Source organism: Globicephala melas, chromosome 21, assembly GCF_963455315.2.
Source record: "Globicephala melas chromosome 21, mGloMel1.2, whole genome shotgun sequence".
In the NCBI taxonomy this organism is placed as follows: Eukaryota; Metazoa; Chordata; class Mammalia; order Artiodactyla; family Delphinidae; genus Globicephala; species Globicephala melas.
The window spans coordinates 13,899,950-13,926,908 of NC_083334.1; the positions used below are offsets into that span (position 1 = coordinate 13,899,950).

The 26,959-nt window shown below is 40.5% G+C and overlaps 2 protein-coding genes across 3 annotated transcripts in view; one reads left to right on the top strand and one right to left on the bottom strand.

Moving 5' to 3' along the window:
• Positions 1–26,959, bottom strand: part of SORBS2 (sorbin and SH3 domain containing 2) — a 319,803-nt gene that overhangs the window by 225,560 nt on the left and 67,284 nt on the right. The gene's annotated exons all lie outside the window — the stretch shown is intronic.
• Positions 1–26,959, top strand: part of TLR3 (toll like receptor 3) — a 366,722-nt gene that overhangs the window by 200,266 nt on the left and 139,497 nt on the right. The window lies entirely within an intron of this gene.

Here is a 26,959-nt window from a genome sequence, read left to right on the forward strand (position 1 = left end):
CAGAATTCTTTTCATGGGGAGGTCACTGTCCCCTTTGTTCCTGAATGTTTCAACAAAGCTTAAACATTCCAGAAACTGGTCATTGAAATTAAGTAAATGGCTTCATGTACACTGCTCCTGGGATTATCTTCTCGTAATACTGTGGCTTCTGTGCTTTTAAGTTTGCCTAATTAAATCCTTTCAAATGTAAGAAGTTAAGCAATTAGCACTACTAAACCACATAATTAATATATGCCTTAAACACACTTTTAAAAATAAAATGGTTTGGGAAAGAAAAATTTTGACTAATAGATTACTACTACATATGAGATACAAAAGGATTATCAGTGTCAACAACTATATGACTGTGGAATATTATCTTCATGTTTTTTTCATGCATAAAATGGGAATTACAACACCTATTCACAGGCTTTTACAAGGATTTTCACAGGGCGCTTAATTGAATTAATATTTAATTTTGATGTTTAATTTTCAATTAATATTTAACACTAATTCTCAACTAATTTTCCTTTCAATTAATACAAAGTTAAATGTAATAAAATTCAATAGTATAATTCTAATGGAAATAATTATTCTTAAATTTTGATTCAGAAGGCACTTGATGTTTTTGTGTCACACAGATAATGTCTAACTCCCTCACTGGACGAAAAGTTCCAGGAATGTAAGCCTGCACCAAGTAGCACAGTTCCTGGCACGTCACACACACTCAACAGGTAGTTCTAGAATTAATCAATGGGTAATAGGAATATAAATTACAACATTAGAAATGTCAGTTAGTAGATATTCAGGTGATAAAGTAATGGGTATACCAGCTTCTACAATATAAGTAAACACAAAATATAAAAAGTATACACATGAGACCCTAATTAGATAAACACATATATTTTAGAGTGTGCTTTTAGCATCTGTACATTTCTATGATGTGTTTAGGAGCGAAATATGCCCCCTTGCTCTTGAAAAGTTTAGATTCATGAGGTGAAGAAACAAATATCCGCATTTTATTCTCAAGTCAGGCAGGATTCGATCAACACTAAATGTTTATGCCCCTGTGCCAGACGCTGCCAGACCCTAAAACGAGAATCACTCTTCATGTTACCGAAATGGTGAATATAAATATTTCTATCTAAAATAATTTCAAGGTTGGGCCTTAAAAATGTTAACACCAAAAGTGACTGAGTCTAGATATTATGGAATATCAGTATACATTTAATTTGATTTGCACATGAGAAAAAAGTAATCATTTTTTGCTAGCAACTGCACTACTGTTTTCAAACATATTCCCAAAGTAAAAATGTTTGTAAGTTATAAAGTAGCCTAACCATGGAAGTTATAAGAAACATCAAAAATACCTCCAAAAATAATTTTCAAGAGTTGTATGGGAAAAAGTGGAATGAAATAAAGCATGCAAGTTACTACAAAAATGTTCAAGGAAAATAAAAGAATATTTCAATTCCAGTGGAGCTTAAAATTTTATTGACTTATAGGGAAAGGAATGAAACCATATCATCTTATATTCAGGTGATCCATTGACATTTTCCCCTGAGGAATCTAGACTACAGTAGAAAAAGAATTTCTCAACAGAGCATTAGAATGTGCTTACATAAGTAAAAATTTATATGGACATTGCTCAAAAAAGTGATAAAATGGAGAGATTTAAAATTTTGGTGTGTGTGTGCGTGTGCGTGCGTGCGTGTGTGTGTGTGTGTGTGTGTGCGTGTGCGTGTGTGTGTGTGTTTGCAGCAGTATTCAGCTAAGGGGCATTAAGTAATAGAAAAACACTTTGGTCAGTTCTCCTCCATCCAGAAACCAACATAATGGCAGGGGATTCCAACTTCAATTTTTTGAAAGCCCCCCTTGAAGGTGGGAGACTGGTTTTCTTCACAAGACGAAGAATCTCTGAAGAGACCCAGCCTGCCCTGTTGCCTTGAAGTTCCATAAACAATCTATTGTAGACTCAAGGTAAAATATGAAGTCTCTTGACATATTCATATGTCTCTTCCTATGATAGTGAAGCTTAATTCTGGGAAACCTAAGCAAGGATATAATAAACAATGACTCAGGTCTCCAGCATGATGCTGCTAAAAAGATTCAGGTGAAGAGCTATAGCTGCCTACCTGGAACTCTGATCATGAATCCATGTCTAAAAAAAAAGCATAGTTAAAAAGCATTAAAAGCATAATCCCAGAGCAATTTACTAAAATAGTTGGAAAATTAATGTGTTGAAATCCGTATTGACACAATGAAACTAACTGAACGATGACGCCCTGTAGGTTTCCCCGTTTTACAGTTCTCAACATCTCCTTCTACACAAGCTTTATTTTCTGCTTTGAAACAACAGCTACACTGCCAGGGTCTTTCCTGATCAGAGTAGATAAAAAGTCAGCTTATAAAAGAGGCCAGGTAATATACAGAGAAAAAATAGAGATTCTGAGGGTAAATATATTATAAAATTATCTCATAAGTTTATTAAAAGCAACTTCAACAATAATAATAATTTTAAAATCAATTATCTATTAAGTGCTTACTATGTACTCATCACTAAGTGCTTTATAGAAGTCACTCATTTAATCTTTACAGTGAACCTAAGAGGTAGGCGTGAAATTTATCCCCATTTTATAGGCCAGGACACTAAGCCTCAGAAAGTTAGAAAACTTGCCAAGGTCACACAACTGGTAAGTGGCGGAGCCTTGATTCAAACCCAGGGAATGTAGCTCAGAGCCTGACACCATAATGTCAGTAGCACTCAAGGATCAAACTTCTCTTATCCAAATAACTCCATAGAAAAAAACCTTATTTTGAATTTTAATGCCTGAAAGTGCAGAGATAAGAAGGAATTATGTGAGTAGTCAGAGTTTTGAAAAGATGCACTTTTGCCTAAAACTGGGCGTGTGATGTAAGGACAGTCACCCGGGATCTTTTGACTCTAGTGTACTCGGTTTACAAACGTGGCTAAGCTCCTACTTCTAAAACTGTATGGTGCTTATGTCCACAGAACACTCGGAATAACCACCACTTACCACTTCTTAGTAGTGGATATTTGATTGAGTCTATCTTACCCACAAAATGTTTTAAGAAAGAGATCTTACATATTCCTATTATATCTCTAGCCTATGCATACTGAGTTGTTGATGAATTCATATATACATACACACACACATCTGTAAGAAAAAAATACATAACTCTAATCTTGCTTATATGCAGAAATTGTTAAATTTACATGGATTTTTAAATTTTTACATAAAAGAAGAATTCATCAACTCTTTATGCCCAGAGAAATGCAGGCCCAAACACAGATGAAGGCCAAAGTATTTACTGGAGGTTGCAATGCCATTTACTCCTGAGCCAAGGTGAGCCAGGGGATCTAAACCCGGAAAATGTTTCTGCAATTGATTTTGGGCTGTAGTGTTTTCCACGTTTTATAAACAGGGAGGCTATTGTTTTCAAAGGTCTTATAATAAATACCTTTATTTTCCCCTTAAGCATTTCAAAAACCTCAGAAGAAAAGCCAAGTATAAGGGAAATTCTCATACAATCCTTAATCAAATGTAACTAGGTTGAAAGAAGATATATGTGTACTGCTTTGCTGAAGTGGCTTTCATTCTAATTAAGTTGAGGTAGATTATTCCTCTTTAGACTTACGAGCATAACCCCTAATATGACTGTAACATTCCTGCAGTCAGATCTTTCCGTATAAATATAACTCTTCGAGACGTCTTGAGATATTGCTTTTGAAAAGCTTGTAAATCTCTAGGTAGTGAATCATCATAAAAGTATTAAAATATGCAACCATAAATATGAAAAAGATCTAAGAGAAAAATTACTCAGACTATCCCCAAAAGGTGTAGCTTTTTAAATAATAAAAAAAACAGCATTGCTTCGAGAAAAGGAAGGATTCTGGATTCTTTTGCAGTCTGCATGGGCAAGTCATCTAACCGCTTCCATGTGAAGTGTTTTAATGTGGAGATGGTCTCTGACAGCTCCTCCACTTATCCAGGTCTAGGAGTCTGTATCCCTACGGAAATTCTGCATCTTCCTTTGTAATGTTTCCCATTTGATGCTAATTTCTGCCATGCCAGGAAGTGCACAGTACCCATATTATATGCACCCTGGGTCTGGTGGGCCCCTACTGTCCCATCAGCCTCAGCTGTCTTCCTGGCCTCCCAGCTGCAGTAGTCCAGCCGTAACTCGCGCCACCCCTGTGGTTGTAAAAGCACAGCTGCGGCCTCTGCCACCTCATTTCCTCACCCGCAGACTGCCTCCCGCTCCCACAGGCAAAACCGCCGTCATAACCAGTGGAGTTGGGGTCACAGCACATCACCGCCCAAGTCTGGCCCGATTCAACTCACTGACACAGTGGTTTCCCCAGGGGAGAACCTGAGGGAGTGGGTGGATTAACACTGACCAAGGGAGAAAAGAGAGCGAAGAGCCAGCAGAGCTAAGATGTAGTAGTGCACTCCACATGACCTAGCAACAGCCCATATTTCCTTGAGAAACTCTGGCCAGCTCAGTAATGTATCACCTCATCTTTGCTTTTCTTCTTTCCCTGCCTCACTTTCAGTTTTCCCTCACTCTTACGTCTTGGGATTGCAGAGCTCCAACCCTCCCCCATAGAGTATTAGCTTAGTACATAAGCTCTGCCGGGCTCTGGGTTCTAGAAAAACTGATTAAGACCTAGTAACAGTAACCGTACAGACTTCTCTGTCCTCACCTTGACACAGACCCTCTTATCACTAATAGCTCACCGTGAGGGTCTGTGAATCCCTAGCATCTCATATATGCTCACAAACAGGTCTGCTCAGCTACCTCAGAGCATCTGGTGGTGGTGATTTACGTGATATACATTTGTCCTTCCAGCAGGTCCCACTGTCTTCTATGGGGCATCAACCGGGCATCCTTTTCTTGCCCTGGCTTTGAGGCACAAAATCTTCAAGGTCCCAATGCTACATGGTGGTATTTTGCAAGGAAGGAGAGAACATTTCTCTTTTTTATATTGTGCAGTCTGTCTTTAGAGAGATCCGGTAACAGTGGGGCCCATGCTCTGTTGTGAAAAAAATGTTTTTTAACTTTCAGAAGGGAACTGAGTCAGAAGACAAATTCAAGAGACAAATGCCCAGGATAACCCCGATACAACCCTCAGATTCAATTTCTGTCACTAGCTCTAGGCAGAGAAAGAGGGCACCTAGACATGAATAACTTTCTGAGAATTTCCAAATGAGTCTCTCGACAAGGACCGAAGAAGATCTGGGAAAATCAGGCTATTTCACCCAAGATCCATGCGCTTAATGCAGTTCTGGGGACTCTGGCAGTGGCCCCAGGTATCAGGTGGGAGAGCGGCAAGAGACTGTTTTTTATTTTTATTTTTTGTTGATATTTACCACATCCATGTGTCCTGCAGTCATTATTCCAAAGCAAAAGCTCTAGAGCACTGGGTGTTCCCTAGGGAAGAGGCATGGGGGAGAGGCCAGGAGAAAAATGGAGCTTCCTCCCACGCATGGCAGTGCTTCATGTGCTCTTCTTTCTTTATAGTGTTGTTAAGAGTTGTTTTTTGATGGGATTGTCTTCTGAGTCTTGGACCATGAAGGGCACACTTATAAAACTCTAAGAAGCAAATTAAAAGCCAGTGCACCATAAAATAAAGGCAGTTTGTATGAATTAAAATGTGGTGTGCTTTAAGTCTGGAGAGGTGAAACAAGAAATCTTAAGTTACTACCTAGGATCATTAGGTATTTGGCTTGATCAAAGAAGGGCCTTCAGAGGGGCAGAGTCATAAAGGCAGGGGGCACTGGCACCAAAGAGAATGGAGAGCATCACTGAGCATCAGTGAGTGGGTGGAGAAATGAAGCACGGAGAAGCGTGTTTATTAGGTAGGGTATAATCTGGTGCTCACCATGAGCCATTTCCCATGGAAGAAGTGGAAAGGGTAGAGAAGAGCAGCTGAGCAGAGTTTCACACCAGCGCTTCCCTCTGAGTGTAGACATACTTGCTGACGGCAGCGGAGCGCAGGTGTGGCTCACCAGTTGTGAAGCTCCATAAGGAGGTTCTGTGCTGTTTAGCTTACTGGTAGAGTCAGGGTATTTTATGGATAAACAGGGCCTGTTCATTTTAAGCATATTGTTTAGGTAAACAGAGAAAAGTCAGCTCTTCCTATATTACAGAAATGCTCTAAGAAGAAAAGGCAACTTCACATGAATGGGTCAAAGAGAATGCCAAAGTATTAAACACCTACTTATTTGTAGACCCAAAAAAAGTCTCTCATTCAGGCTAGATGGAATCTGGCTGGCTTTTGGTGTGATTCTTTCATAAGCATCTCTCTTGTGTGGCCAACTGCTTGTACTCAGAAAAATAACAATGCTACTATCTTGCATATCTGATCCGCCACCCCTGCTATTAATTTCTTCTAAGCATGTCTGTACGTTATCTGAGCATATAAAACCCTTTTAGTTCCATTCCAATCTTCTTTTTTCATCAAATACAAGTAGGCAGGAGGAACGAAAATGTGTTACTCTTAGAAGAGAAATCAGAGATGGTGTCTCAGAAGTATGAAGTCCTGATCACTTTTTATGTACAACTGTGTTGCATTTCTCTGGGAATTCTTTCTTTGCATATACCCAGTCTTTAAAAATAATTAAAGGGACCAGATGCATGTAGTACTTATGCATGCATGTATTCATTCATTCATTCGTTTATCAGTGTTTGCTGTGTGCTCTGAATTGTCAGGCACTTGATGCCAAGACAAGGTGGCAGAATCCATCCTTTGAACATGATTGCACTCTTGCAGGGAAGACTGATTCATAAACTGACTTGACCACATGAATAGGAGCATCAAGAAGGTGCTTCTAGCTCAGACTGGGTGTGGGTGTAAGCAGAGGGGGAAGGGAAAGTGAAGGGAGAGGGGGTGAAGCAAGGCTTCCTGGGGGAGGTGACACCTGAGCTGTGTCTTAAAGGATAATGGGGCATTAAGTGGGAGGGCAGGAAGCATACCGGACAAAGTGGATGAGATGAAGAAAGGCCAAGCAGTGTTGCAGAAGAATAAAGGATGTCAAAAGGCCAGGCCTTCCTTCCGCTGTTATGGAACTTGAATTTACCTTGTAGGTGATGCAAAGCATTGAAGACACTTGAGCTAGGGAATAATACAGAGTTATATTTTAGACAGATTATTTTAAGAAACAGGCCGAAGAAAGGAACACCAGTTAGGCTGTTGCAAAAGATAATGAGGGTCTGAATGGAGGCAAGACATTTGAGATCTTTGAGGGAAGTGCAGCAGTGAAATCTCTAGCATTTGCTCGTGTATTGGAGGTGGGTGAGCCCGGGGACTGGATTGTTAGTGTTTCAACACCGTTCTTTCCTTCTATACTCTTCCCCTATATTGAAGGTGCGAGAGCACTGACATTTTTGTCACTCTTTATCCAACAGGGTCTCATGCTAGGTTCCCACAAGTCATACTCAGGAAAGATTTAGAAGGCAATAGAGAAGGAAAACACATTATTATTCCAGCAGTGGTGAGCAGGAGCATGTGTTTTGGTGGATGGCAGAATGACGCTTTGTGAGTAGCTCTGAGGGTCACTCCCTTTGGTGTTGTAGACAGCTGAGATCTTTGGTGGAAGTTCTTTGAAATTCCTATAATTTGTTTTCTTAAAGACTAGCAGTGACTTCTCTGACCTTTGCTTCTTTAGTGCTTCTAATTGATTCTGTAATTTCCTAATTCCCTGTATTAAATTCTTTCCTGCTTAAAATACCTGGAGTGGTTTCTGTTTTACTGAGCAAACTCTGATGGATGATACCCAGGTTTCTGGCTGACATAACCAGGTGGATGGATGAATGAATTATAGAATTTATCCATCATTCATTTCTTCATTCCTTCAGTATTGAACATTTACTATCTTGCCCAGGCATTGGTATACGTACTAGAGATACAGTCACTACTATCAAAATGATCAGTGAGCCTGCCCTCATGGAGCTTACCTTTTAGAGACAGAAAAAAAAGAGTACCAGAAACCAATAATTAGACAATGTCATTTCAGATGGTAGTAACTGTTAGGAAGAAAATAAAATAGGACTGTAGGAAAGAGAATGTGTAGGCAGTAGAGTGACTAACTTAGACTGAATAGAGAAAAACGTCACTAAGGAGGTCACATTTCAGCCTGAATGACCTCAGTGACCAAAAAGCATTAGTCATGCAAAGATTTATTTCTGCCATAAGTAGCAGCAAACTTGATTGGCTCAAGGAAGAGAATGGAGGCCCATGTGGCTAGAGCATAATGGCAAGGAGGAAAGTGTGAGGAGATGACGCCTGAGAATTAGGTAGGAGTCAGGTCATGTAGGGCCTTGTAAGCCCTTGTGAAGAGTTTGGAACAAGGCTTTAAAAGGTTTAAGCAAAGGAGCAATACAGTCAGATTTGTATTTTAAAAATTACCACTAGAGAAAACAGCTTGTTGAGGCACATGGAGAAGGTTGGATGAATGGAGTAAATATTAGAAATATTAAATCTGACATGCCTCTGGGAAATGCAGTTGGCATGAAGCTGGATAAATAAGCCTGCTGGGAAAGGTCTGGTATTGAATATGGAATTAGGAGTCATCTGCACATAGGGGACATTGGATACCCCAAGACTGTATGAGGTAACACAGGGAGTGTATGTAGGAAGAACAGAGCATCTGGTTGGGGCAGACTCTTTGGAATCTATAAGGGTAGCTGGAGTAGGAAGTTCCTACAAAAGAGATGCAGGAAGAAGCTCCAAAAAGGTGTGGGATCACGGAAGTCAAGAGAGTTTCAGTAATGGAAGTGACTGCTTAGTGGTATGGGGTTTCCTTTGGGAGTGATGAAAATGTTTGGAACTAGATTGTAGTGATGGTTGCACAACATTGTGAGTTTACTGAACGTCACTGAATTGTATACTTAACATGGCTAAAATGGTACCTTTTATATTATATATAATTTACCAAAATAAAAAAGCTAAAATAAAAAAATATATAAAGTGAAATGCTAGCAAGGATATATTAGAATAGGAACTCTCATTCACTTGTGGTGGGAATGCAGAATGGCGCAGCCGCTTTGGAAGACACTTTGGCAGTTTCAGATGTAGTGAAACATAAATTTCATGTAACCCACTAACCTACTCCTAGATATTTGTCTAAGAGAATTGAAAACATGTGTCCACACAAAAACCTGTACATGAATATTTCTAGGGGCATTGTTTATAATCAGTAAAACCTGGAACAACACACATATCCATCAGCTGGAGAATGCATAAATCAATTATGGTACATCATACAATAAAATGCTACTTGGCAATAGAAAGTAAAAACTACTGATGCATCCAAAAACATGGGCGAATCTCAAATGCACCATGCTAGTGGAAGAAGCCAGACACAGAAGGCTACATGTTGCATGTTTCCATTAATAGGACATTCTGGGAAAGGCAAAATTGTGGGGACAGAAAACAGATTAGGAGTTGCCAGGGGCTGGCATGTGGGAAAGACACTGACTACACGAAGACACAAGGAACTTTTCTGGAGCGATGAATATTTTCTATATCTTGATGTGATGAGAGTTACACGACTGCATGCCTTTTTCAAAATTCATATCACTATACACCTAAAAAGGGTTAATTTTACTATAATAAATTATACTTTTATAAACCTGACTTTAAAAAAGGACTGAGAATACCAGTTGCTTAAGCCAAATGAAAGGGTATTGGCAACCCTATTAAGAGCAATTTCATTGGTAGAGCCCGAAGCAAGAATGAGATAATAGCACCCATTTATTCAACGAGGTAGAAAAGCAAGGCGTTCTGTGGGGAATGAGAGAGTGGGGCTCTGCTGAGTGCTACATTAATCAAATTAAACCGCTGTGTGTCTTTTCCTCTACGATTGTAATTCAAAACCAGGAAAGTTTGGGGAGCAGGACAGAAGGAGGGGGACATGGGGTAATGATTCAGAATCTCCAAGGGCATTTGTGTTTGAAAAATCTTACTTATGATATTTAATTTGGAGAAAGAGCCCTATTTGTCAAATAAAAACTAGGGAAAGTAAAGCTTGACAAAACCTTTTTATTTGGTGAGAATACCCGGGGGGGGCGGGGGAAGACTCACTGTGGGATCATGATGCCTGTGAGGATTCTTCCGTGTGGCAGGAGAGGCAATGGAGATGAGGTATTTTATGACAAAAGGGCGCATAGGCTAAGACAACTAGAGAAATTCTGCCCCATAAACTTACACTCATCTTGTAGTTAACAATAGGCACAATACTGATATTATTTTAATTCTTCTTACCAGCACATATTTGAGTCTTAACTAACAAGAAACAATTTGTTTTACGATCAGAAAAAAGGCTTACTTTTATTTCTACCTACTGAGTAAACGGTGAAGTAAGTCACTTTCTTTGGGGTTGGTTGGAAGAAGTGATCCGATTTGGTTTCCCTGTGAAAACACCCTCCGTATCTTTTGGACTGATGCACCAAATTCTCACCCTGCCCAGCGTGGAGGTGACTGCTGAGTGCTGAAATGCTGCTACCATAAGATCAAGCCAAATGAGTGAGTCATGGTGACCAATTATAGCTCAGAATCCATCCTCACAGGATCTGGGGTCCCCGTGTTTGATCGTCCAGACATATCTCCCCTACTGCCACAGCAGCAGGTCCAAGCCAGACCTCGCAGAATGAGAAAGCAACACGTGGCACGTGTGAAATTCCCCTCCACTCTGTGGCCCTTCCCAGAGCTGCTGTAGTGACGATTATAGTAACCTTGACTCCATGAAGAATGTGACAACTTAAACCCCATAGACTACTTAGCAATGTGTTATTCCGGAGCAGTAAGTTGTACCCTAGGGCCCTGGAATGATGACTAAACTGCGGAAGCTCACATCTAAGGAGACTTGTTCATCAGGCTTAAGAGACAATGACTGAAATATCTAGAACAGGTGGTATCTCTTACACAATGGAAACGATTTCTTTACTATCATTTTTGACGGCTACTCTCATCAAAGAATAGTTAAGTCATCTTTCACATTAGAACTAGCTGGTTATTTATCATTCCACACACTTCTCACATTCATGCTGGATGCAGGGTGGACCTGATCGATACTCTAGGATCTGAACCATCCAGAAATTTAAGAATGCCAACATTTGTCCCCAAGTCATGGCTTGGGATTGGGGCAGTCCAGAGAATTTGATCAACCTCAGAGGCCCCTGGGGACTATGCTTTAAACTCTAGCCTCAGATACCTCCAAATTATACAGGTACAGTAGAACGGAGGCAAAGAGCGTGTAGCTATGGCAGTTTTTTCATAAAGGCTCTAGGATTCAGGTCAAGTTTAATGGTCTCCATGGTGATTTCAGTACTTCAAGGGCATTCTAGGGAAGTCGTGTGTCATGTGGATAACAATCAACCTGTGTTTCACCACAGATCCCCTAATATCATGAAATATAAATGGAAGTGGAAGTCAATGCACTGGGAGGTGACGGTGGGTGAGTTTCCAACCCACGAAATCCCACCGTGACACACAACCTTAAATATTGCTCTGGTACTTTATTTGTTCATGTCGATGACTTCTGTGACTTTGTGATTTTGAAACCAGGAAATCAACCTAAAGGGAAATTCGAATGAACAGAATTTTATGAAAAGTAAACTTTAAAAAGTATTAGGAAAATTGTCACAGAAATGAATATTTTCATGGTTCATAATTAAACCCAAGCTTTTTGTTGTTTTTTTTTTTGCGGTACTCGGGCCTCTCACTGTTGTGGCCTGTCCCATTGCGGAGCACAGGCTCCGGACACGCAGGCTCAGCGGCCATGGCTCACGGGCCCAGCCGCTCCACGGCATGTGGGATCTTCCCGGACCGGTGCACGAATCCGCATCCCCTGCATTGGCAGGCGGACTCTCAACCACTGCACCACCAAGGAAGCCCCTAAACCCAAGTTTTATATGTCCTTTATATAAGGACACCTATGTCTGTATCTGTATCTATAACCTTTTTACAAGGACTCTTCCTGACAAAGAGTTTGGGTCTCTCCTCTGACTATTAAATCCAACGGATACAGTTCCAGGCTTCATTCCTACAGATAATATATTCTAAACATTTTCAAGTTGCTTGAGATCATTAGATGAAGCAAAGTAAAACATCTACTGTGGCATTTCTACCACTGTGACTTATTTATATCAAAGAAGCAAATAACAGTGGCACACCCATGTCATAGTGACTTTGCCGCTAGCTGGTCTGGAAGAGTTTTGTTTTTGTTCTTTTGGATAATGCCCTTCAATCATGAGAGTGGTATCTGAACCTCCTCTTTAGTACAAGGACCACTGGTGTTCCATTTATCGGATCCACAGAGCAAGTTCTTCCTACGCAGGGTCAGTAAAGTTCCTTCCACCTTGGCACACGCTTCTTGGTCCTGTTGCCATTCCAGAGAGCAGGCACCATGTGATGGAGCCATGGGAGCTTCCCAAGTCCACTGTGAATTCTGGCTTGAGATCTTGCAAGACACCCTTTGTATTTTGGAGTAGGATTTTCCTTAATAGAAAAGTCTTCATTAGGTCTGTTCAGTTGACAAGTAAAGAATTCGTGAATTCAAAGTGACACTCTGAATTGACTGCTCAAACTGGTGGTTAGGTTAGATTGTCACTTACAGGAACTTACAGTTCCTCCCCTCACCCCCTTTTTGTTGAGATTCTGGTAGTATTCCCATGATAAAATAAGTTATCTCCAAGGCAAGGATAACTCTTCATTCATACACTCTGAAATTCTTGCTCCTAAGTAAGCCCTCTCCTGTCTCCACAATTATTCTTTTAGATGCAAATCTTTGATGCTTCAGCCCTCATTGAAGAATAAGACAGTAACGCAGCATGCCATGCTCTCCCAGTGCAGGCCTGGGTCTTTGCCTATAAAAATGGAAAATTAGCAGCCCATTATTTCAATTCCAATGAATGTGTCAGGACTATAAAAAGCCCTATTCCATCTGGTCCTCTTCACAGGAGACTGAAAGAAGACAGGCAGAATGTTGATGGCCAAAACCACTTAATTTCTATTGAGACGAAAAAAGAAATAAAGAGCAGATCTAGGTTGCCAGAAAACAGAAGACAAGCATACGTTCAGCAGCATCAGGGTTTCTACATTGCTTTTTGTTTGCTTGTTTGTTTGTTTGTTTTGCGGTACGCGGGCCTCTCACTGCCGCCGCCTCTCCCGTTGCGGAGCACAGGCTCCGGACGCGCAGGCTCAGCGGCCATGGCTCACGCGCCCAGCCGCTCCGCGGCATGTGGGACCTTCCCGGACCGGGGCACGAACCCGTGTCCCCTGCATCGGCAGGCGGACTCTCAACCACTGCGCCACCAGGGAAGCCCTCTACATTGCTTTTTGATCCACACATACACTGGCAATTACTGCACCGTGTAAGCCTTAAAATCTTCAAGATTGTATAGATACTAATTTAGCCTTGGTCTCTGGTTTGTTAAGAAGTGAAGCTCGTTCACAGCATAAGTGCAGAGTAGAAGAGAATCTGATTTGAAGATGCCTAGGAGACTTTTCTTCTCATCCTGCCTCTCAGGCGTGAGTCACCATTTCCTCTTAAAATAAGGAGAAGTACTAAATGTGGCTTTCATGTGGGTTGTACGATTGGTAATGAGTGAGCTGGGAAGAATGCACAGCTCCCTAACCATCCATGTGTCGTGGGTCCTCACAGCAATCTTGAGAGATGCTGAGCTATAAGAGGAAGTTTAAGATTCTGCTCCACTGGCTTGTCCCATATGTCAAGTCTAACATCTTTGTGAAAAAGTTTCTAGAGGGAAATGGAACAGTTTATTCATGGTTGTCAGAGAAACACAAGCAAATGACAGTGTGTAGTTCTTTAATATCCTGGCATTGTTGGTTTTAGAAAACTCTTACCCCAAATGATAGCTGACTCTAGTTGCCAAGTTCAAAACCAACCAAAAAATGGAGTTTTGGATAAATATATCAAAGCACCACAACCACCCATTTGGCGGGTGTTATACAGCTAATTTTATGGGTGAAGAAATTGAAGCTAAAATCAATAAAATCACTTCTCCAGAGTTTTATAGGATGAAGTATGTATCCTTTTCCAAATACATGATGTCGAACCAGAAAGTATGTTATCCTGGTATTCTTTGAGGCATGATCTTGGCTTCATTTGTTCATAGATAGGATTCCTACCACACCCCAAATGTGTGCATTGGGATTGCGGTCCAGTGGTGATGGATGAAAGCAGCTGTATAATGCTTTCTTTCTTGTGGGTATAATAAGGACAACATAAGGATACATTAATGAGATATATCTCCTTTCCACCTTTGGGGAGAAATATGCAAACATCTAATTTTTCGATGTGAGATATAAAATAACTGTCAGGATTTTTCCCTCTCTATTATACTTGTAAAAGTTCTCAAACATTCTCCTAGATATATGCATATGGTATTATCCCATCATCAGACAAGGAGTATAGAACCACAGAGAGTGTGCCAGAAGATTTCTCGGCGATAGAGCTGAAACCTAGGAACTCTGAACAAGGTCTAAGAAGGAAATGGAAGGAAAATCATTTTTGTTTTTTCTATTTGGCGAAGACAAAACTATAGAGTATTTGGTTTGTGTCTTGGATTGTTTTTCATGCTCTCAATGACTTTATTATTTTTTTTAATTGAGGTATAATTGACATGTGTCTAGGACTTTTGGTAAGGCTTTTAATCAGCACCAAATAGGTAAAAAAAAAAAAAGAGAGACATAGATGTGTTATTCAGATGTTATTCTTAGGTTACTTGTAGAAGTCAGCCATCTGTACTACTAGGCTTATCTTAACATGAGAGTTTAAGAAAATAGTCTCTGAAATAAAATATTTAACACGTAAATCATCCATTACAGTCTTTAAACAGGTAATTATACTAAAGAGTGTGACAAGTGCTTTTTTCAAGTATGAACAATTAGATGTTATTAAGTAAAGAGGGGAGGAGTTGAGGAAGGCGTCCCAGAGAGAGTAGAAACCTGAGCTGAGCTTTGAAGGTGAGCAGTAGCTGGTCAGCAAGAGTGTGGGGGAGGGGATGGCAGGCAGACACATTTGTGTCTGAATTTTCACAGGGAATATGAAAAAGATTAATGGTAATAATTTCTTGTTTTGAAGTTTAGCTACGAAACGCAGTGGTCCCATTTGAATTGAAATCTCTTTAATTATATAAGGTCACTGAGAGAGGCATATTGAATTTTCTTCACCTCATCCTCCTGGGCGGGGGTGCCTCTATACGCCTACTGTTATAATAGCAGTGCAGCATATTCATACCGCTGTGAACTTGAACGCCTGGCTACAGCTGACTGCTTCAGGGAACAGCAGCTGTCCCAAGCTAGGCAAGAACGCAATTGTTGCAGTAATGAACATCTGGGATACTACTTTAGCATTAAGATTTCTTTCAGTCACTTGAGGTAAATTCGGCTCAACTGTCAAAAGATGACAAGGCACTGTCTTGGTTATCCATTTTGCGGAACAAATCACTATGTTTTAAAGAAACAAAATGTGTCTATTGTGAATCTAAATTTGGAGCTAAAAGAATCTATCCTCAAAATGATTCTCTTGATAAGAGAGAGGCACAACTGGAAATTCTTGTGGTGGCCAGAGGACTCCTGCACAGTATGGAAGAGGAATGAAGAAGCTGCTCAAAAAGAAAGAGATGCAGGGATAAGAGAGACAGAGACAGAGAGAATGAGAGAGAGAATTTGCTCATCTCTGATTCCAAAAGCATCCTTGCCCTTGGGTGCCATGAAACTTCTCCCACAACATTAAAATGCTTTCTGCTAGTTTCAAACTATATAGTACTATCAGATTCCTCATTCTTAAATTTAAAGCATTTTATATGCACACATTTGTATGAAGACATCTTAAAGACTATAATCTCTTTATATACTTAAAAGTGCATTTAAATGATGGCATAATAAAGACCACAGTCTAATAGTTTACTCACCCCTGCAAAAATCATCATAGATTACCAGTTTCTCCAAGAATTAACTACCTTATTTTATTTGGGGCATAATTTTTCCTCACATTACCTTCTTACATTCTCTCCCAGATTGTAGGAGCTAAAATGAAAACTTGTTAGCTGTTTTTAGGCTAACAAGGATGGCGTTTCCTCTCTGAAGGCCAAAGACTTATGAAGAGTTCATTTAGGCATGTGCACATGGTAAATTTAGCTTTATCTACACAGTCCAAGTGTGTGATGTTCATAAAGCTTTTGCTTCAATACTTATTGTGGACATGCAAATTCATCTATTTGATAGGGGGCCATCTTTGTGTTTGTAGCAACTTTTGTGAAGTGCACCTCAGAACGCACAAAACAACAATAAGCACTTTACACAGAAAGCACTAGATTTTATTAACCACTTGAAATCCCTGGGGGGGAATGTCATTTCACTAGGAGGCTTCTTGGCGGCGAATCAAGGGCTTTTCACTACCTTAAGCACATTGATCTGGTAACAACTTTCCTTCTCTGAAAAACAAACCATTCGGGAAAGCACATTCTGAGAGCGAACTCAGAGAGGTCTGTTTGTGTTTGGTAAATATAAACACTGAGGAATCATCAGGAACCAAAGCAGAATAAAAACCCAGGATCTGTACCCAGATTAGATGTCAGTATTCATACTAAATCCTTCACCAGTCTCACTACCCACCACAATGCTACCCGTGATGTGTGCTGTTGTCATTTATACCTGCGCTCCTAGTTTAGCATTAAGATGCCATTTTCCATGGAAAGGAAAGCCAAGGAAGAGGGGATATATGTATACGTGTAGCTCATTCACTTTGCTGTATGGCAGAAACTAACACAACATTTTAAAGCAACAATACTAAAAAAAGATTCCATTTTCTTCTAGTCCCTTGAAGTAAACTATGGTTGGTTGTCAAAAGATGATAAGGCACTGCCTTGGTCGTTGGGTTTGTGAAGTGAACCACTTTTTTCTAATGAAGAAGTATGCCACTGTGATTCCCAGCACATACTCAGCACTCAATAAATGTAAATCAAATATAGGTCTGCATTGTAGATTACAACACTAAATTTCCACTCAAATTGCCGTTTATTAAAAAGTATAAAATTCAAACAAATTAACAATAGGATACAAATCAGTGCATTTTTCACATTCCTTTGTTACTCATTTAGTCCAAAGTCTAACTTAAATCATGCATGTAAACTAGGATGTTCCTCATTTAGAATAAGAAGCAGTGTCATGAAGCAGAAAGATCACGGGCTTCTGGATCAGGCTAGATTCCAATCCCATCTCCCACACTTCTAGGTGACCAGCTCAGGTTACCGACTCCTTGAGTTTTAGCTTCCTTATAGGTAAAATCCCAATAGTACCATCCAACTGTGATTCAAAATCATGGGACATAATAACTAGGATTATGCATTAATATGGCCAGGTCACTGCCTGGCAGGTAGAAGACACACAGCAGAAGTCACTTCCTCCTTCCTCCCATCTCCTCCCTTTTACACGTTATCTACAGCTAAGACCTTTGTGAGTTTCGTAATTCTGTAGATTTTTTCACTGGTGGCACCTCTAGCCACTCTTCCAGCATCACAAGTTAAAATACTCTGTTTTTCTTCACTACTTATTTTCATATTTCCTATTCTCACCTTTTCTCCACATTCTCCTTACACAGCAGAAATGAAAACGCTTTGGTAAAAGAAGGCACTGTGCATTTGTTGGGGGTTGCAGATCGCCATTTGACACCTTTTCTTTCCACCAGGTCCATAAATTGCTTTTTCGCTGAGGTTGCCATCAGCACTGGTTTCTCTTAGACAAGCCTGCATTTCAGAGCATGCCACTAAAGGGGAGGCACAGAAAGTGGAATGCGTTTTTATTCAAAGAATTAATTGGCTTCATGAACTTACTCTGTGTAGTAATTGGATAAAATCCAAAACGTAGGGGCAAACATATGACAACTTGCCAATTTCTTTCCTTGTGACAACTGCATCTATTTTTACGATAAAAGTAAACAAGGCTAAGAACTGTCAAAAGGAGTCTAGATATTTACAATAGTCTCCAATGATGCCTTGAAATTACTAATTATTTATTAGTTACTGTAAAACCTTTAAATTTTCTCAATATTGGGATTAGTCCATTTATGCATTGTAACACATGTGTACTAGGTTTGGGTGAACCCAAAAGTCTGGGGGAAGACAAAGACAGGAGAAAAATTGCAGGAGGTTGCAAACCAAACAACAGCTATCACCTTGCTTTATTTTGTTGTCTGAGAGGAGGTATCTCCCAAGTCTTTAAAAAATACAGTATTGGCCTTAACAAGACTTACTTTAGTCAAAAAGACTGAAGAAATAAAACTCATTCTGAAAATGGACTATGGTTTTTTCAGAATTTCTTGGGGTGGAAAATAAACACCATTTTATTTCCATTTCCATTTTTTTTCCAAGGGATAAAACTCAAATATTTCTGCAGAGCACATCTCATCTTCCTCATGGCTCTGCTCCCTGCTTTCATCCACTCCCCTCATGCCCTACACGCCAGACTCTGTGTGGTTTTTCCAAGTGCTGGACTAGTTTACAGTTCCCACTTTTACTGGCCTTGCTTCCTTGCTAGGAATGCCTGTTTCCTCTGTGTAAGATCACTCAATGGTCACCTCGTCCTCAAAGCATTTCCCAACCCCCCTCATTGCTATGGAAAATCAGCCTCTCCCTCGTGTTTTCACGCCACTATTCCCTGCATATACTTATATTCTAGACCCTATGGCACCTATTGCTCTTGCTTGTTTCCATACCATTCTTCTCTAGTAGACTGTAAGCTTCCTGAGGCCAGGCCATTTTTAAGCCACCTTTGAATTCTCAGTGCCTAAGAGGTGACCAGTAAAAGATGGCGAATAAATGGAAAGAGAGTGGAGTGGATACGAACTTGAAGCAAGAGGTGTGTGGATAATGAGTAAAACCTAAGGCTCCAGCGGCTGTTATTTCCAAGAACAGCTGCTTGGAAAGAATGAACAGGTAAAGAAACCAATACTATGAGTCACTTAGATGAATGGCAGGTAAAAGTGACACTGAGCCTTTACCATTTTTACCATATGCAAAAGATTCTTCCATACTTTATTAGCTTTTTTTTTTTTCCTGTTTAACTTTAGAGGTGGCTTGAAGGTGGCCCATAAATAAAAGGTCATTGGTAATTGCACAAGCAGCTGGGGTTCTGGGAAACTTTCCACTAGAGATGAAATAGAATTACACAGAATTATAATGGCAAATGAAAAAGGAGAAGAGTGAGAGAAAGAAGCTTTGCTCATTAAATCAGGAAACAGTTGTTAAATCTTTATAAATCACCATCACTGCCTCATATGAGGCACTGGATAAACAAGATGGTCAAGGTTCCGTTTCTTAAGGAGCTTGCATCCCAGTGCAGGGGGAGATGGACAAGTAAACAAACAAGTAAACAAATCAATGGCCAATAATTTTAGATAATGAGGAGAGTCAGGAAGATAATAAAGGGTGCCATGTGAGAAGAGCACAACTCAGTGGTCCCCAACGTTTTTGGCCTGAGGGGCTGGTTTTGTGGAAGACAATTTTTCCATGGAGCGGGGAGAGAGGGGGCAATGGTTTCAGGATGATTCAAGCGCATTGCATTTATTGTGCACTTTATTTCTATTATTATTACATTGTAATAGATGATGAAATAATTATACAACTCCCCATAATGCAGAATCAGTGGGAGCCCTGAGCTTGTTTTCACTTGCTACTCACTGATAGGGTTTTGATTTGAGTCTGCAAGCAATTGATTGATTACCGTCTCTGTGCAGTCAAACCTCTCTGCTGATGATAATCTGTATTTGCAGCCGCTCCCCAGCGCTAGCGTCACCACCTCAGCTCCTCCTCAGATCATCAGGCATTAGATTCTCATAAGGAGTGCGCAACCTAGATCCCTCGCATGCGCAGTTCACAGTAGGGTCCACACTCCTATGAGAATCTAATGCCGCCACTGACCTGACAGGAGGCGGAGCTCAGGCAGTAATGCGATCGATTGATAGGGAGCGGCTGTAAATACAGATGGAGCTTCGCTCGCCTGCCCGCTACTCACCTCCTGCTGTGCGACCTGGTTCCTAACAGGCCACAGACTGGTACCGGTCCATGGCCTGGCGGTTGGCCACCCCTGGCATAACTGAAGGACGACTTCTGTTTGGCAGATTAGAAAAGGTCTTGCTAAGGAGTTGACATTTTTGCTGAGACCTCAGTGAATAGAAAAGCCATGAGAACATCTGGGAGAAGAATGTTCCAGGCAGATGGGATGTGTGTGGATCCCTGAGCTCAGAGGGAGTTCAGAGTGCTTGAGAAATCAAGAGAAGGCTAGTGTGGGCAGAGCAAAGAGTCGGAGGAAAGCAGTGATTCATGTAAGGAGGCTGGAGAAGCGGAGAGGAGTCTGGATTTGATTGTGGCAGAATTTTAATTAAATAAGTGAAAAGAGCTCTGATTTCTATTTTATAAAGAGCACTCTGCCTGCTGTGTAGAGTCTTGATAATAGGGAAGCAATTGGAAGCAGGGCAATGACAGCAATCGTCCAGATGAGAGATGGCGGGTTGAGCAGGGTGGTGGTAGCAGAGAGGAGAATATTGAAACCACAGGGATTTACTGGGTACAGAGGGTGGAGAGGAGCATGATTGCCAGAAATATTGTACAAGTAGAACAGAAAACCCTGTGTGTGTGTGTGTGTGTGTGTGAGGGGGGAGGGGAGAGAGAAAGAGGGAGAGAGAGAGGAATTAACATTAAGTGCAATTGAAACCTGGAGATGCAGCAGGAGTTGGGTAGTGACTACAGTTTAGATTTGAAGAGGCCAGATTATGCAGAGCCTTGAGCCTTATAGGTCATGGTACAGAGTTTAACTTATCTGAAAAGCAGTGAAGGTTTTCGGCGGGAGAGTGACATGATAAATTTGACTTTGAGCGAACGTTGTATTTCTGTGACTCCAGTGAAGAGAGGGGACAGGAAGGCCATGAGATCCGGGCTCACCATGGTGGTGGGAGAGCTCTCTAAGCAGTTTTCCTCTTCTAAACACTAAGCCCATTGAGATCCCTCATGCGGCTGAGATCACTTGCTTGCCTTGGTGTGTGATTATTTACACATAGCCCTCACCTCCCGAACTAAATTCTTTGTGCATTAAGGGTAGCAGCTTATGTGACTCATTTCTAAAGCATTTAACAAGGTCCAAACAGTGTCTGACACATAATATGCAAGAAAACGTATTTCTTGAATGAATGTTCCAGTTTTAGGATCATTTTTGCTCTGGGGTGAGGCTTGGAGACTAGGCCTCTTCTTCCTCTGTCCCTCATTCCCAGGTCCCTCTCGTGTTTCCTTTACTCTGGGGATGATGACGGGGTGTCCGCCCTTCTCACATACACCTGCCACCTTCTGGACAGGTGGTTAAGCCTGGACTTAATTGCAATTGGGCAGCTGGTAAAATTCCTCTGCGTACCTACCTACCCTGTAAGAACCCTTGCACCTTGCACCTCATCCCGTTCGGTGGTCCAGAGCTGTTTTCTGTACACCCTTTTATCCCTGCCAGGGCCCACACCCTGCACCCCAGGCCAGTGGTGAGGTGGGCTGGGGACAGGGTGGTGAGAAGCTCTCAAATAGATTAAATTATCTGTTATCCTAATATGTTCAATGCTGATTAGACTAAATGCACAATCCCCTCACCTCTCCACATGGCATTTGCATTTTTACAATAGGAGAAGCATGGTGCTAAAAATTTTTTTAAACAGTGGGCTAGATTCAGAATTATAGGATCTGCCTTCTTTCAACAGTGTGTGTAATCTGAATACCAGTAAACCTTTATCAAGTGCCTGTATGTGCCAGGCAATGTGCCAGATACTGAGGTTGAAAAAAAAAGAGATAAAAAACTATGCAGTCCTATGAGGATACTTTCATTTAGTTGGGGACACAGATAGGTGAAGAGACAATTGCAATCCCGGGCAAAGTCCTGTCCTCATTTCATGAGGGAATTTATCACTATTTGTGATCCACCATCCTTACAGATTCAACTCATAAACAAAAGACCACATGTTAAATGTACTGCTTTCATATCCACTTGGGGTTAAGTCATTTCATAAATTAGTTTATAACTATCAGTGCTGTTGCATAAGATTATTATAATCACTCAGTCTCCAGGTTTCGTATTTTGTCAGGCGCCTTAATTTCATTTATTATTCTTCCTTTTGTTTGGGATTGAAACTCCAAACAGCTTTAATGGTATTTTTGTAATATTTAAACAGAATAGGATCCCACAGGAAACGTGGAGATATGCGTCACCTCCAAAGAGAAAGATTAGCTTGTCAGCTGTCACATTTTTATTAACCTGTGGAAAGTTATGATTATGAATTAAATGTGACATCTTCATTAAATGTGACTTTTATTTTCTCTTCATTTTAGTGTTATTTAGAAAGGATACTGGGTTCTTTGTTTAACTTTTTAGCTGTGAAATAAAGCGTAAAAGGAAGATAAAAGTCTCCACAGGAACACAGATTATTATTTACAAAGACTTCAGAACAAGTGTCACATGTTTTCCATCCTATTTATTTTGCTCCACAAGATAAGGCGAGGCATGCAATGGCTAACTCTTGCGTTACAGTTAATTTTAACTCCCATATCAATAAGCAGATGCCTTTCAAGTTATAAAAAGTATGCCGTTATTATCAACTGGAGAGAATGAGATCATTGTTCTTATCATACTATAAAAAGCCAGAAGGGCGAAAACATACCTCAGGAAAAAAATCTCATCCAACCAACGAAATACCTTTGAGGCAAAGAATATCACATTGAATTTTCCCCACGAGAAAGGGTTAGATGCAAAGAAAGAGATTAAAAGCCCCAAATGAGTCACAGGGATGTAATATACAGTTTAGGGAATACAGTAAATATTTTATAATAACTTTGTATGATGTTTAATCTATAAAAATATAGAATCATTATGTTGTACACCTGAAACTAATAAGTAAACTATACTTCAATAAATAAAAAGTAAATAAAAGCCCCGAATGGAAGTGATCTCTCAGAAATGAAAGGATTGTTGTACATGAGTTTATTTCGTGATGCTGTTTGTTACCTGCATGGTAAGTTTTTTTTTCCCCTGTTGATTTGCAAACTCTTCTACAAAGCAGAAACATTAGGATAGAAATATCCAGTTGACATTTGGATTATTATCACATTTGAAGATTTGAAATCATCACTCCTAACTATCACTAGATTTGTTCAATTGACTAGGGATTTGGAAGGTGGAAGCGGGAAGGGAATTATTTAACAATTTACCAAAAGAAAGTAACTTGATGGGGGCAAAGCAGACATGCTGTAGAAAGTGGGTTGTATGTAATGAGAGCAGGAGTAAACATTAATAGAAGTTGGCACACAATAGGGGAAGTTTGGATGGGCACCTTAGGATAAACCTTCACCTTGCCCTGCCCAGTCCATGGTCTTATAGCCCTGCTATCTCCCCAAATAAATGCTTAGTTTAGACATTACCTAAGGCATTCTTTCTGTTCTGTATTTTCCTGTCTTTGATGTGGCTGCCAAGGTGGAATAATTTAGAATTGCCTTTAATAGTAAAAGAAAATAATTCACATAAGTTTAATTATCAACCTCCAACTCAAGTGACCACTACGTAAGCCACCGTAACAATGGCACACTGGCCCTTCCCCTGCCCGGGAGCAAAGAAGGCCACAACCCACATGACTGCAGGACTTCTGCAGCTTCTTTCCTGTTGTCCCCCCATCCCCTGCCCTTGCTACTCCAGCCCTCACCAAGACCCACTAATTAGCTTAACTAGGTTGGAAATAATCCTCTTTGCTGGCGTGCCGTATACAAATCTCAGGCCTAAAATCAGCAGATTAACTATGTCCTGTCTCCCCTGAGACCCAGAAAAAAATAAAGCTCTGAGGGATTTAGGATATACGTGTATATGTATATATAGGCTTTGAAGGGTATTACAGTCTGGGGTGGGAGCATTGAAAATCACACCACACCACTTCCAAGAGCATCCTTACTAAAGGAATTATTCACCCACCCAGGAAATATTCATCTTGTTCCTACCTTGACTCCTAGGAGTCTCGTTCCACTTCAAACACTTTGTATTTGTCTCTAGTTCTTTCTGATGTAACCTCTGGTTCTAGTCTCAAAGAAGCCTAGTCAAGCCGTAGCACCATCAGGTTTTAAATTCGACTCCCAATTTTTATGATACCTTATGCAAAAATTCTAGCTCTTTCTCGATAAACATAACTTAGTTTCTCTTGCCCATGGTGCTGAGATTTTTATTTTAGCAATGAAACAGGTTTGGCTCTGAAGTACAAACTGTTCACAAACTGGTCTCAAATGACATGATTTAACTAGGCCTTTGCCATGTGACTTCTTGAGCTCTCACCCAGGAAATGCAGATCATGATTCGGACAAATTGCCAAGGGGAATTCCAGGTTTAGAAAGTCTCAAAAAGTAGTCATATTTGAGAGGGCTTTGATGTTTGCTAATCCCTGCGCTGGTTTCTGTAGTTACCAGCCATTCGGCATTGTAAGACACAGATAACTATTACTAAAGGGCGGCTGGGGGAAGTTGGTGTTGGGTGGGTACCAGTCAAGACAAAATGGGCCAATGTTTCCAGCCTCACAGCAAACAACCAAGTGTATCAAACAAGCCAAAAAGGAGGATTTGCTACAAATCACATTTTATTTCACTTCTAATTCAATTAATCCAATTATTAGTAACAACATTTCATTAAAATAAAACATCTTACATTGGAAATGAGTTTGAGTTATATAGAACTGCCCTTCTTGGATGCAAACGGTTAAACGCTCACACAAATATGTTACATTTAATGCACATTCAACTTTAAAAGGGCCATGAATGTGATTCAAGGGCATAATTTTTCTTCTGCCTGTTTCTTGTCCTATCATATATAGTGGAAGTAATAACAGATTCAGTGAGCCTGCCTTACATAAACTGAGGCTGCTCTGTTTTAATGCATTTAGCTCAAATCACTTAAAATTATTTCCTGGTGAGAGAGTCAGTTAGCTTTTTCTTATTTCCCCTTCTTTCTCCATCTCAAAATTCTTATTTCTAATCTGTACAACAAGTCGTATTTTATGACAAATTTATTTGTTTCCCATCTTGATGGTTGGCTAGAAACCTCAGTAGAAAGCACAGATTCCTGCCACCTCAGAATTTATTTTATCACTAGTACTACTCTCCCTGAATTGCCAGCTTCAATAAATGTACGTTTCTTAATCTGAATTGTATATTTCGGCTGGTTGCTAATTTCAATTTCACAATTTCAGAGTTGCCAGAATAAAGGCAGGATTCTGAGTTCTGAGAAAATGATACTGGCAGTGCTTTAATGAGAAGAGATCTCATTCAGGTGTAATGCAATGTACACTAAATATTGAAGTTTATTTTAAAGATTCAAATAGTACTTCCTATTAGCAAAGGGTTAAACAAATATTCTTAACTAATCCAGACTGTGAATGATGTCAAGAGGATCCCTATTCATCTTGTGAGACACACAGGCCCCAACAGAGCTAAAAGCGTGCTTAGGGTCAGAGGGGACTTTACATCATGACTGCAAGATTTGTATTTGCTGATCTTTCATTTCCTCTAGAGATGATATAGTAGGTGAGAATCTCTGTCCAAGAAGTCAGGCAAAGAGGAATGTTCACATTTCTCTTTGGTCTAAGTCAACTTAAATTTTATTTCAACCACTGGACTGGCAAGAGTTGGAACCTTAGTCATTACTAGAGTTTTTCCTTGAGCCCCATCCCTGCCGTTCAAAGATGCTGGTGTCTTTCTAGTTCCAGAATATGAGAGGCCCCAGTCCTGAGTACAAATGCGTCCATTATCTAGCCTTTCTGTATCACCTTTAGGTCTGCACACTCTACTGCTTATTGCCACACTGGGCTCTGGATGTCCCCCGTGAAACTGGAGTCTCACTATGCCTTGAGGTCCCACTAACTCCTCAGGCTACTCACAGGACAAACACCACCCACCTCCATCTCATCTGTTGGGAAGTCTCTCCCTCTGGACGCCTTCAAAGGCCAAATCCTTTCTCCCCTCCCTTTGGGACACCTGCCTAATTTCAATTCATTTATGCTTCTACGAAAGACAGGAAGTGCCCCTAACATTCAACGGGAAGTCAGAGAAGTGGCATAGAGGAGAGTAGCATTGAGTAGTGGAGCAAAAATAAAACGCTTCCACTTTCTACAGAGCAAAACCCTCAAATCTCAGGAAAAACGGATTCGTGTTGGGGGGAGGGGCATGGAGGGAAAAAACATAGAGAACACAGAAACGTGTAATATTTCAATAAATTACCCCGCCACTATTTAAGATCTTGATTGTTGGCTAAGGACCAACTTTTTTGTTCTGTTACCTGTTGTAATTTTTTCACATTGACCCCTTTCTCTAAAGCCTGCTTAGAGGAAGAGAGAAAAGCTAAGGGTATGGGGCAAAATTCAGAGGCAGGGAAATTGACTCCATAACTAGGAGCATGTCACGTTGTGTCCGATACCCACCAAAAAGCACTGGTTCTGAACCGGTGCGTAAAATCCTTTGTCTCAGGCAGTGGCTGGACAATTTTTCAGATAGAAATCTGAAGCTCATTCAATATAGGCCAGAAATGTTCTGCTATAAGTACACAGTGATAAGGACAAACGAAATCCTCTGGAGTTAAATCTAGAGGAGAAACAATGCTGATTTTATGGAGCATAAGACAAATACACAATCACCACGAAGTTCTGAATGCTCAGACTGTTGGGAAAGAATTTGCCTTTGGTGGTGAACAAGAGAAAACACAATGGACATGCATACTGGGGAAGGATGGGGACCACATCAAAGATCCAGGGACAGTGCTGGGCAGGTAGTTTTCTATTCCAAGCAGCAAAATCTACGAGCAAAGATGACATAAATAATTGATTGAAAAAATGCTATTTTTCTAATCTTTCTGATTTACTGAAGGACTGCATTGGGA